The sequence below is a fragment of the Chionomys nivalis genome, chromosome 15 (assembly GCF_950005125.1).
Source record: "Chionomys nivalis chromosome 15, mChiNiv1.1, whole genome shotgun sequence".
Classification (NCBI taxonomy): domain Eukaryota; kingdom Metazoa; phylum Chordata; class Mammalia; order Rodentia; family Cricetidae; genus Chionomys; species Chionomys nivalis.
Window position 1 is genome coordinate 4,513,965 of NC_080100.1, and position 13,627 is coordinate 4,527,591.

The 13,627-nt window shown below is 39.5% G+C and overlaps 1 pseudogene; it reads left to right on the forward strand.

Moving 5' to 3' along the window:
- Nucleotides 1–9,053: 9,053 nt before the first annotated feature.
- LOC130887526 (high mobility group protein B2-like) lies at nucleotides 9,054–9,681 on the forward strand (annotated as a pseudogene).
- Nucleotides 9,682–13,627: the final 3,946 nt, after the last annotated feature.

Below are 13,627 nucleotides of genomic sequence, written 5' to 3' on the forward strand. Positions count from 1 at the left end.
CCTCTTTTAAAGGCTAATAGCATTCTGCTGACTTTGCCACATTTTATTTGTTTACTTATCAGGAGACCTTTAAGGTTGTTTCTAGTTTTGACTATTTGGGAAGAGTGTGGCCATGCACATGGTTTGTGTTCTCTATTTAGTATTCTGATTTAATTCTTTTGGGTATTCATCCAGAAGTGAGATTGTGGGATTAAATGGTAAATATGCCTTCAAATTTTAAAGAAAAACTCCACGGTAAATGCATCAAATCACAGTCCTCTTGGTGGCATGCAAAGGCTTATATTTTAATGCATTCTTGACAAAACTTTTATTTTACTTTACTACTAGTTTCTGTGAGTTTAGGTTTTACTGCCTTTTGTAGTAGGCCCATCTTAAGAGGTATGATAGACCTATTCTCTCTCTCTCTCTCTCTCTCTCTCTCTCTCTCTCTCTCTCTCTCTTCTCTCTCTCTCTCTCTCTCTGTGTATGTGTGTTTGTTCTTTAGTAAAGTGTCTATTCAGATCACTTGTTCATTTGTTAGTTGTTTTTTGTTTTTGCTGTTAGGTTGTAGCCATTCATTACATAGTTTGGATCTTAATCCCATCTCAGGAAGTGGTTTGCCAATACATCCCCCGTCTTCAGGTTGCCTTGGCAACCCTGTTGCTGATGATAGCCTTTGTTAAGTAGACACTCTTAAGATTGATGCAGCCATGTTTAACTTTGATGTGTGACTTGAGTGCTGGGTGCCATATACAAGAATTCATGATTCATACCAATGTTATGAAGCTTTTGTGTTTTCTGCTACAAGTCCTTGCAGTTTCAGGCCTTAGATTGAAATCTTCGATTCGTCTTGTGTTAAATACAGATAAGGACCCAATTTCCCCTCTGGGTCTAGTTTCTTCATTCCTTTTGTAGAACAAGCTTTCTTTCCTCCATGGCATGTTTTTTGACACCCTATTTGAGGGTTGGTTGTCTTTGTGTGTGCTTCTGAGATTCCTATTCTTTTCTTCTAGTCTTTATGTCTATTTTTAATTTGAAAAATGTAATAATGGTATGCCAATCATGATTCGGTATTTCAAAATGGACACATACCAATTCTTAATTATATATATATATATATATATATATATATATATATATATACTGTAAAATATTGCAAAGAAGAAAACAAAAGTTAAAATTACTGGTGACATCACTTGGATTCCACCAATGCTGTTTGCTTCTGGTAAGAGCATTTTATGTGCCAAGTGTAAAATGTCAGGGACAGGAGTTCACCTCTTCTAAGTGACTCATTCTGCCTTCAGCAGTGCTGCGCAGACAGCAGACAAAACAAAGCCCATGCACCCATTGTTCCATATTATCCTTTACGTAGTAAAGGCTACCTTAACCAGTCTTTACTCTTCACATGACGTCTCATTTTAAAAAATACAATTGTGGCTTCGGCAGGCATTCATAGGAAACCAGCAGGCCACTGTGGTCAATGAGGCAAGTTGTCAAACTGTGGATCTTCACCTCTCCCTTCTGTGCTCTAAATCCAATCCTCCTGTCTCACCCTGTCTCTGTAGGTGACTGCCTGCTGTGGTGTCCCCTTCCTTTCTGTTGCCATTTCCAAAGGATCACACAGATCTTCTCTTCAAACATTACTCTCCCCCTCATCCTATTATCCTAGCCCCTGAACTCTAGCAGGTATTGCCTGGGAACTGGCCCCGGCTGACCGAGAAGCCAATAGGCCAATGAAGCAGGGAGGTGAGTTACAGAACTTCACTCTCCCTCCTTCCCCACAAATCAAGTCTGGCGTCTCATCCCAGGTCTGTAACAGACTACCTGTTGGGAACTGTCCTTGCCCTCTGTCCCAATTCCCAGGGGACTATAAGCAGATTCTGGTGGAAACCTTGTTTATATCTCTCTCTGTGAATCTTCTTAGCCCTCTCCAGAGCCGATTCCTATTCCTAAGTGTCAGCCTCCCAAACATAGAAATACACTTTACCAGGAACCTCCAGTGCTCACACCTAGAAGAATCTCAGAAGAATTTCCTACCAGGCTACACATAGTCAGCACACCTCCTTAAGAACCAGAGAGAACAACAGAATTCCAGCAGGCAAGGGGTCACAGAAAATTCAGGGTCTGAGAGTTCGCAGTCCCCAACAAGTTTATATTATGTGAGAAAAAATTCTATCTTTGTTAAAAGGAAAAAAAAACCCTAAAAGTAAATAAATAAAGAAGAAATGCAATCACCTAAGGAAAATTGATTTTCTCCATCGATATAGAAAATTAGGAATACTTAGTCATTAAAATAATTAATATATGTTTAATCTAAAAGTTACCTTTATTCCCTTTACTTTTAACATGATCCATGCACTTATTAGGAGTACATATTTAAATTTGTAGTCGAACAAGAATTTGAAGGTTTTATTTCTACAGACTGGTTCTGTTATATTGTGAATTCCACAACCAAGAACTCATTGTATTTCTGTGAGTTTCTTTCATTCTTTTTTAGCTAGAGTGATTATTGTTAATGTTCTCATTGCGAATAATATCCTTTTGACAACATGATTAGAGAAAATAATCTGGTTAGGATATACATTCAACAAGACTTCTGTTAAAGTAACTCTAAATTTAAAATGTAACGACTTTCCAAAAAGAAGAACCTGTTTGCCAGCAGCACACGCTGAACACACACCCAATACCTCCACCAGGGTTTCCACTAATGAGTTCCTATATCCTCATGGCTTCGAGTAAGAAGCTTTTCATTAGGGAGTGACATTCACGAATCTGAGCAATTATACATTTTGTATATGAATAGTGTAATTTATGTTTTGAGAGCAGTCTAACACACACATTTATACCAAATATTATGTGGTTAAAAAAAGCTGGGAGGCAAATGAGTCATTTCACAGGAAACAAGCATTTGAAGGTGGCACCCTAGGGGGCTGGGAGAATGCCAAGGACAACAGTTGCTTGACTAGGTTCGTTGTTGAGTGATAATCCAGGATGTGAGACCTGCCCAGACCACATCTGAAATCAAAGCTTGCCACACACACAATGTCTCACAACAGCAGGGTTTATGTTGTTGTCAATTAAATGTCAGGTGGTATATGTGCAAACTTCAGAAGAGAAGTCATTCTGCTCTTGACTTTCTGTAGGGCAGGGCTGTCCTTTCTGTTGGGAAGCATTCTTGGGGGAGCATTTATTATTAATCTAGGTTTAAATGTGCGGATGGAAAGTTGACAAGTTCTCCTTTTCTTGGTTAATCATTCTTTTCCCTTCTATGAGAAGACAACAGTATACACATACAGGCTGGTCACTGAGACCATGGGCTTTATTTTTAGTATTTTAAAGGCCAGTTTAACATTGGAAACTCTTTTAAGTCAGAGGAGAACTTATAATTACTTCTAGTGAACAGCCACAAACAATAAAAAGTTTAAGCGTGTTTCATACAGGTGTTTTTGGTGGCGTTGTATGGAACTCAGGACTCTGGTAATAATAAGAAAGCATTCTTCCATTGAACTGTACCCCAAGGTCATATTTTATATTTTTAGTATAAGCAAGTCTATGTAGTTCTCTTTTTTCTTAATGGTGTGACTTTATGTGTCCTTACATCAATTCTTTTGTCATCACTAAATTAATTTCTATAATAAAAGAAGCTAAACTTCATGCAATCATAGGGATAAAGGATGCGAGCCCTGTCTCAAGAGACAAGGTGTTAACTGCAATGACTTTCTGGAGAATGCATTTGCGATTTTGCAAGTGGACTCCAGACTCCTAAACTTAAATGAAAGTCTTCCAAAGGATGGCGGTCTGGGAGTTCAAATGCGAACATCTCTCACACACACAGTGGGTTTCTGTCAGGACAGCAGAGGCCACAGTCAACATGTAACTAACTGCTTCATAATCTGGACCCCACAGCTGTTGACCACGATGTGGTATTAGGAGAGGAATTCGAGGCAGACCAGAAGACGGTTGACAGCCCTACGGCTTGTTTGCGAGTACAAGCAACTGTCTGCTGCCTGATAACGATGCTCACATCCTCCTTCCTCATCAGCATGGCCTGGCTTGGCTCAATCCCTTCAGCACTCGGCTCAGGGAGTTGTGACTTTGTTTCAGCTTCTTTTGATGGTAGGAGGACCGTGTCATGAGGAGACCTGGATGACAGGAGCATGATTGCCTCTCAGTTTTCATGGGTTGGCTCTTCACACAACCCAAGAGGTATGAGCAAACCTCTTCTAGGGCATAAAAATACCCTAGGAATTATGACACTCCTCAGTCCTTTCGGAAACACAGTGAAGGAAGAATGCTACCTGTCTGTCATTGGAAGAATATAGAGGGCTGTGAACTGTGTTCTTGAATTAGGCTGTGAACTGTGTTCTTGAATTAGGCTTGCAAGAGATAGTAGGTGTAAAGTCCTGTTCATTCTGCAGTTTTACAGTGTGTGAGAGTGAGATAAGGTAGCTCTATAATTTATTAGACAGAAATTAAAATTATTAATGTTATCAATTCTAACAGCTTACCTTTAGCTCTTGGACTCCAGAAAGGCTGTGCTTTGGAACAAGCACCATGTTCAAAACTGTACGTGAGGAGATTCTCTCTTCATGTTTTCCTTCTCCTTCCCTCGTTCACCACAATCGTCACATTCTCAAGCCAAAATAGGTTTTGTTTTTCCCTCAGCTGAATCTAGGCCATTTGGAAGAGACAGTATAGAGAATATTCTGTTTTACATATATGGATTTTTCTCTGAGGCATTATGTGTGTATGTGTGTGTCAGTATTTTCCAATTTGTCCTTCCTTAAGTGAATACATCCTTGTCTACCAATCATGTTCTTTCTCCAATTTCCTACAGTCTGACCGGTTCAGTGTCTGTACTGTGCTGTTAGCTGAGCTCAGCATTTTTTTTTTTTTTTTTACAAATTTATTCTGTTTTAAAGTATGTGTGTAAGTACACATGAATGCATGTGCCTGCTGGGGCCAGAAGAGGGCATCAGATTCCCTAGATCTGGAGGCATAGGTGGTTATAGGTTTCCAGACATGGGTGCTGGGAATTGAACTCCTGTCTTCTGAAAGAGCCCCAAGTGTTAACTACCTAGCCATCTCTCCCATCTGTGAGCTCAGTTTTTATTGCATGAAAGCACAAGGAAGCTGCCTTTCTGACTTTCACATTCAATATCTCTACATAAGTAAACTTACACAGCTATGGGCATGTCCAAACATCATCATGGAGCCAACCCTGTATAACTGCTACTCAAGTCATGGTGTAGAATCTTACCATCCTCCTGACAGATGCTTAGACTTCTTGATATTCCTCCATGTTAGTCACAGATTGAGTATTGTCCAAAGTGCTTGGATGGAAGTGCTTTGTGTCTGTTCTTTTGCGTGTATTGGAGTATGCCAAATGATGTAACTTGGATATAAGGCTCAATTCTAAACAGGAAATTCACATATTTCTCATGCACACTTTAATCACATACCCTGAGGATATGTTTATATTCTATATTAAATAATTCTGTATCTCAAGCAAGGTAGGTGTGCATTGAGCCACTGGACAGTATTACCATGGCATTATGCCAGTACTCAGAATGTTTCAGGATTTTGAAGAGAGGTGGTCAGTCTGCACCACAGTGACTTCTGGAGCTCTAAGTTGATGCTGTGTGATTTTGGACTTCCTGTATGCAGAATGGCACAGCACAGTGCTCCTGCGCCTGCTACACCTTTTCATGGTGGATGCTTCCACTTTACTTACAATGCTGAGAGATTTGTTTTCATTCTCGTGCTATATGGCACTCAATAATATTAAAATTTAATTTGAAAACATTTCTGGGGGATGGAGAGATGGTTCAGAGGTTAAGAGCACTGGCTGCTCTTCCAGAGGTCCTGAGTTCAATTCTCAGCAACCACATGGTGACTCAAAACCATCCATAATGAGATCCTGGTGCCCTCCTCTTGCATACAGGCAGAATACTGTATATATAATAAATAAATAAGTCTTAAAAAGAAAACATCAATTCCAAAGTTTGAATCATTCCAGCTTAGGGTCAGATACTGTTCCAGCATCATGAGTTTGCATGTGTCTCTTAGACACACGGTCCCATCTCACAAGGCTGATGATGTTGAATGATGGAAAATACATGAGCGCTCAGCTTTCAGGGATGTCCAACGCTAGCACCCTTTACACTCCCTAGCACTTCACACCACGTTTAGATGCTCCAACTCTCCTCATCAAAACGTGGCATCCTTTCTTTTTTAGCGTTAACGTTGTGGATACGGTGGTACTTTCCTGTGGTTTATATTTGTATCTTCATGCTCATGGTTTTGTAGATGATTATTTCTTAACGCTAACTGAGAATTTTAAGCTTTTCTTTGCAGAGTCAAATTAATTTGTGAATGCAACATGAATCTTACCCAAATTCTAAGTTGCTTCTTTGCAAAACTTGGCAGTGTCTCCAAATACTCGTGAAAATTCAAGAAACTTTGAGTAGCCTAAATGATCTTGAACTATGGGAATACAACAGACCCTCACATTTCTTGACTTCCATATTTATCAGAGTTACAGTAACCAAGCCTGTTATGGAATAAGCATAAATTTGACACAGTGGCACATGCAGAACAATAGAATAGAATGGTGAATCCACCGTTAAGATTTCATGTTGATGACCGAGTAATTTTTGAGAAAGGGATTAAGATCCTTAGATTGTCTTTTACATAAATGGTGCTGTTGCAACTGAATATTCACATGTGAGAGAAGGGAGCTGGCACCTGCTTCTTCCATGTAGAAGTGTTAGGTTTAAATGGGTCATGGACCAAAATAAAACAGCTAAGACTAGAAAACAGTTCAAAGGAAGACAGGAAAAAAAATCCCCATTCTGAGTCCAAGACACATAGAGAGTCATTTCAATACCCAATACTAACACATAACCAATTAATTTCTAAAATGGGCAAAATGAATTCATACTTCTGCAAAGGAGATGTCCAAAGGGTCAGTAGGGCCTGGAAAAAACTCACTGTTGGTAGCTATTTCTAGACCGCATATCTCTGTATCATTGCATGGTCTCTATCATGAAAAAGAGAAAGCTAGTATTGCATGAGCAGGCGCGGGGAAGCTGAACTCAGTAGCTGCTGGCCGAATGGAAACCTGGCGCATGAGCTTTGAGAACTTGTTAGCATTCTGCCAGCCTTCAAATACGACTGCACATCACCTGAGCTTTTAAGGTCAAGGAAAATTCCCCTAGGGTTTAAGAAAGAAAGCATAGTAGAAATTGGACGAATACTGTGGCAGCTGTCGGTAAGAGAGACGGAGAAAGGTCATGCCTTTAAAGTTAGCTTTAGAATAGAAATAGAGACAGCAAAACTGGAAAAGCACCCCAGAGAATGGAAGTGGGACTGTGTACGGATCCCGCCACGGGGCGTGTGGTCTTTTATAGACCCTGCCCATTTGTATTATAAGAACTTCTCTTTTTCACACAATCTGTTCATTAGATGATGTCAGAGTAATGCTTCCTTAAGAAAGCGCTCCTTTCTCTGTGGCCTGGATCAGGTGCCTCTGTTAAAGACCTTACCTGTCCTGGTAACCATCCATAGTGTAAAGTGCAGTAGTGTAAAGATCCATGAAGACATGCTATGCCTGCTTTGTTCACCACTCTGTCTGCCATGACAAGCCCAGAACCTGGTCCTTGTGAGGTTTTTATAAAATGTTCATTGATTAACAAAAGGTTGTGGGTGGCCCAAGGAAACTTTGCACATTACCAAATATATTTGCTAAACTTAATACTTGTTATTAGATTGCCATTAGATTGAATAAGCAGCACTTTGACAATGACATTTTTTACTGCTTTTGACAATGTAAGAAAAAAAGCCTTGATTTTTATATCCCTGGAACCCTATGTTGATGGATAACATCTTTGAAAATTTACATTGACTGCTAAGTTCATACATGGTTTGAGTACATTCCTCTGAAATTCACAGGTCAGAGCTTGGTCTCTAGCATGACACTAAGAGATGGTGGACTTTTAAAAGGTGGCACCTAGTGGGAGGCCCTCACTGCCTCCTTTCTTCTGTCTCCATCACTCACACATGACTTTCCCTTTTATCTGCTACAGTTTTCTTTCAGTCCATCGCCCCAAAGGAATGCTACCAATGAGTTTCTTATTAAAGCCAGTCTGATGCTGTTGGTACTTTCAGCCTCTAAAGCTATAAGCCAAACTGCTTTTTTTTTTTTATAACTAGCTAACTTCAGGCATTTCATTAAAGTAACAGAAAAAGACTTAATACATTCATGTATAGTGTGGAAAGCATGTGTTTCTTAATCCACAATTGTGAGGCTTAAGATCACTGTACCCCAATGTGGCTACTGGACACTAGGTGTTTACTTCTAAGAATAGCTACTGACAGGTGTAATATGGAATCTCAGAGTTGTTTTGATTTGTATTTCTCTGATGACTAAGGATGTTGAACACTTCTTTAAGTGTCTTTCAGCCATTTGAGAGTCCCCTGTTGAGAATTCTCTGTCTAAATCTGCATCCCATTTTTCAATTGTATTATTTGGTATTTTGATGTCTAGTTTCTTGAGTTCTTTCTATATTTTGGAGCTCGGTCCCCTGTTCAATGTGGGGTTGGTGAAGATCTTTTCCCATTCTGTAGGCTGCCGTTTTGTCTTGTTGGTCATGTCCTTTGCCCTATAGAAGCTTCTCAGTTTCAGGAGGTCCCATTTATTAATCATTGCTCCCAGTGTCTATGCTATTGGGGTTATATTAAGAAAGTGGTCTCCTGTGCCAATGTGTTTAAGGCTACTTCCTACTTTCTCTTCTGTCAGGTTTACTGTAGCTGGGTTTATGTTAAGGTCTTTGATCCATTGGTATGCAAAATGATAGAAAATTGTTTTTAAGTAAAGGAAATGATTAAAAAAGAGGCTAGCTCCTGGTGGCCAGCGACGGGTCTCGTCAAGTTGCTGTGGCGCAGAGAAGTCTGCAAAACAAGAGGCTGTGGCTTGGGTAGTGAGGAGCCAGTTCTCGCCGGAGCTTGGGGAAGGAAGTGTCCCTGTCAGCATCGGAGGGACGCGCCAGGTAGACGCCGCGCCACCGTCAGCGATGGGCAAGGGAGACCCCAACAAGCCACGGGGCAAGATGTCCTCGTACGCCTTCTTCGTGCAGATGTGCCACGAGGAGCACAAGAAGAAGCACCCCGACTCGTCGGTCAACTTTGCCGAGTTCTCCAAGAAGTGCTCCGAGAGATGGAAGACCATGTCTGCAAAGGAAAATTCGAAGTTCGAAGATTTGGCCAAGAGCGACAAAGCTCGCTATGACAGGGAGATGAAGAATTACGTTCCTCCAAAAGGTGATAAGAAAGGAAAGAAAAAGGATCCTAATGCTCCAAAAAGACCACCGTCTGCCTTCTTCCTGTTTTGCTCTGAACATCGCCCTAAGATCAAAAGTGAACACCCAGGCCTGTCTATTGGAGATACAGCAAAAAAATTGCGTGAGATGTGGTCTGAACAGTCTGCCAAAGATAAACAACCCTATGAGCAGAAGGAGCTAAGCTAAAGGAGAAACATGGAGAGGATATTGCTGCATACCGTGCCAAGGGCAAAAGCGAAGTAGGAAAGAAGGGTCCTGGTAGGCCAACAGGCTCAAAGAAGAAGAATGAACCAGAAGATGAGAAGAGGAGGAGGAAGAAGAAGATGAAGATGATGAGGAAGAAGATGAGGATGAAGAATAAATGGCTGTTCTAAAACGTGTGGAGTATATGTGCTCAGGCAACTTATTTTGCTAAGAATGTGAAATTCAAGTGCAGCTCAACATTAGCTTCAGTATAAAAACTGTACAGATTTTTGTATAGCTGATGAGATTCTTTGTAGAGAAAATACTTTTTAAAAAAAGGAGTTTGTAGCTTTTGGGGGGGCTACAACATACAGTTAGATTTAAAGCTTTTGATGTTGAATGTTCCTAAATATTTAATGGTTTCTTTAATTTCTTATGGTAGCACAGCAAACATACATAGGAATTTGTATTACCAGTAAATTTTTTTTAGGATGTTACATTTTCTCTTGTTATTTTTTTTTAAAAATTTGTAATAAAATAATGCATATTAATAAAAAAAAGAGGCTAGCTCCTAAAGCAGCATAATTTCTAACTGCACTCTACAGATAAGTGCAGCTCTCACCCTCTCATCAAAGAATCTTCTTTTGGCTGCAGACGGAGATTATCGTAAGGACCCACAGCAAGTCAAAATGTAGAGAGTAAGTGATGGTAGGTGCCAAAAGCCAACTGGTACAGCTATAATGCAGCTCCTTTCTCAAGGAACATCACAGAGGAGGGATGGAGTGCTTGTGAGAATCAGAACACAACAGGAAGTTACACCATGAAATCTCAATAATTTAATCTCAATAACATGGCTTCCTAAACCACACTTATGTAACAACAGCAGCAGTTGACATTCTTAACATAATGAGGGAAGTTTCACAAGGCCGTACTTCTAAATGAAGAGCTATTGAAGAGCTGTGGGCACCAATGTCTGCTGAGAGAAGGAGAAATTGGTTTTCTCCAGGAATGAGCCCCTGATATATTATCCATTCCCAGTTGGTTAGCTTTAAACCCATGCATATGTGCATAATGATAAACGAACTCAACAGGTGTGCATGTGTGCGTGTGTGTAGTTACATTTATTTCTAAAAGAAAAGTAATGCAAAGACATGTTTTCCAGGAGTCATTGTCCCTGTCTTCATTTTCTTTTCTTTGTTTCATTTATTCCTCATGCTCATCATGGTCTCCATGCTGACCTCTGATGTTCTCATTCAAGACACTGTCATAATCCTCATCCCCAGTCTTCCCTAATTGGTGTGGGAGGTCCTTCTGTCTATGTGTTTCTTTTATTGGTTAATGAATAAAGAACTGTTCTGAGCCTATGGCAGGGAAGAACAGAACTAGGTGGGGAAAAGGTGAGCTATATGCTGGGAAGGAATCAGGTGGAGTCGGAGAGATGCCATGAATCTGCCTTCGGAGACAGACGTGCTGAAACTTTGCTGGTAGGCCACAACCTTGTGGTGATATACATATTAATGGAGATGGGTTAGATTAATATATGAGTTAGCCAATAAGAAGTTAGAGCTAATGGGCCAAGCAGTGATTCAATTAATATAGTTTCTGTGTGGTTATTTTGGTTCTGGGCAGCTGGGATAAACAAACAACCACCCCCTGCAACATTTAATTACCATGATCGGATGCTGCTGCCCTTGCCAGTCTAAGCCTGGAAGCACAGAGATTAACTGGTAATCTGCTGCCATTTCTACTCGCCAGCTGGAAGGGTGGGCTCTGCCATTTTCTTTCCTGCATATTAAGCCTGACATTTTTTTTTTTAAAACACCGTGACATTACCGACCCTCATGTTATAGTTCTATTCTTTGTCTCTGTGGCTATTCACAGAGGCAGTATTGGCTAAGTCCTGTCATTGTGTTTTGCAATTGCTATCATACACAGTTTGGGTTCTACATATCTTATGGCCCATGTGTTATTTTTTATTTATTTCAAATGTAAATGAAGGTAGCTTCCTTGTGCCTATTTTTCTGGGAGGATTAAATGGCATTTTATGAAAATGCACAGCCTAAGTCATAATAGGCTGCATATTTTCTATTAGGTTCTGACTTCTGTAATTGCTTTTATATTTATTATATCACTGCACACTAAGTTATATTGGATGATTTTGCTTCATTAAGGTTGGCTTACATGCTCACTGGTTCATGACACAGCTAATTACAGAAGACTTGGCTTTATTCAGAGACAACACTTTATGTGAAGACGGTTTAAGGAAAAGTTCCTTGTAATTACTGATATGTATGAGCCATTCTGAAACAGCAAACACCAGTAAAGCTGTTAACACATACTATAAATAATATGATATAATTATTATATATTAAATGAAACTAATATTATCTAATGTTCATTGAGTCTAGGCTTGAATTCAAGTATTAACCCACTTAAGAACAAATTGGAAATACAAGTAATTTAAATCACATCACTACATTATGATGTTACTATGCTAAGCTCCTCACTTTTCAGGATCAGAAAAGGGCATGGATAGAAAATTCACTTGCACTTACAGGAGTAGCAGGAAAGAGGTGACTGGGATGGGATGCTCTTCAGTCATATGTAATTGGCTTGGTTTACAGTACCTAGAATGGGTTCCATTGTTTTGTGCAGGACTTAAGTCCAGTTATATAGCAGTTGGTCACCCCCAAGATAAAAGTCCCACTGTTGTGCCGTGGTGGACATTTTGTTGGTCCCATCGTTGCCGTTTATCGCTGGGTAGGACTGCTGGTTGCCCTTCTCCTTTGGAAACTTGGGTATGACCTTCAAACTATGAGACCCAGTCCTCTGAGAGGATGCTTCCAGGTCAGTTCCCATTGGACCCTCCAAGTTCTGTGTTTAAATTATGTTATATCTTTAACAATAGGGCCTTATTTTCGAATTCTAAGGGATAACAAAAGGCAATGGAAATAGCCTATACTGTTTTGGGGAGTCTCTTGGAGTTCTCTAATCAACAAATTGAGAGGGGAAGATAGGGGGCAATGAACATGGCCGAGCAAGTATCTGTGGAGTAGGATGTGGAATTTCTTGGGCATATGCTAAGGAATGATGTAGTTGAGTCATATGGTAGATTTACTTTCAGCTTTTTGAGAATTCTCTCAGTGATTTCCAGAGTGGCTGTACCAGCATTTAATCTCACCAACAGAGCTTGAGGGTTTTTCTTCCCACACATTCTAGCCAGTAATTTTTGTTAGTTATTTTTTTAATTTTAGCTAAGACAAATTCTCAGAGCAGTTTTAATGTACATTTCCCTATTTGCTAAAGATATTAAAAAGTCTCAGAAATTATCAACAATTTCAGCAAAGTGGTAGAGCAGAATATCAACTTACAAAAGCCAGTAGCTTTTCTACACACTACCAAAAAAACATGCTGAAAAAGAAACCCCAGAAACACCCCCATAAGACAGCTTTTAAAAAAATCTAGGAATAAATCTAAGAAGGGAAAAGATCCTACAATTAAAATTTAAAAGCTTTGAAGAGATTTTAGGAATTGAGAAAGAAATCCCATGCTCACAGATTTGTAGATTCAATATTATAATTAATGACCATTCTATCAAATGCCAATTATTGATTTAATGCAAGTTCAATGAAAACTCCTACAACATTATTCACAGAAATAGAAAAAATCCTAAAATTTATATGGATATTATAACAAATGACCATTCTATCAAATGCCATTTATTGATTTGATGCAAGTTCAATGAAAACTCCTACAACATTATTCTCAGAAATAGAAAAAAATCCTAAAATTTATATAGAAACCCAAAGGCTCTGAATATCCAAAGGAAATCTTCAGCAAAAAGAACAATGCTTCAGGAATTACCATTCCAGATTTCAAGACATATTACAGATCTATAGCAATAAAAACAACATGGTGCTAGCACAAAACAGATATGTAGACCCATGTAACAAAATAGAAGACCTAAACATGAGTAAATGGAGCTACACCATCTGTTACATGACACAGATGCCAAAAGAGACAAACCAGAAAAAAGACACCATATCCAACACATGGTGCCGGGGAAACTAGATGCCCACACAGAGAAGATTGAAATTAGATCAGTATCTACTATCTTGTTCTAA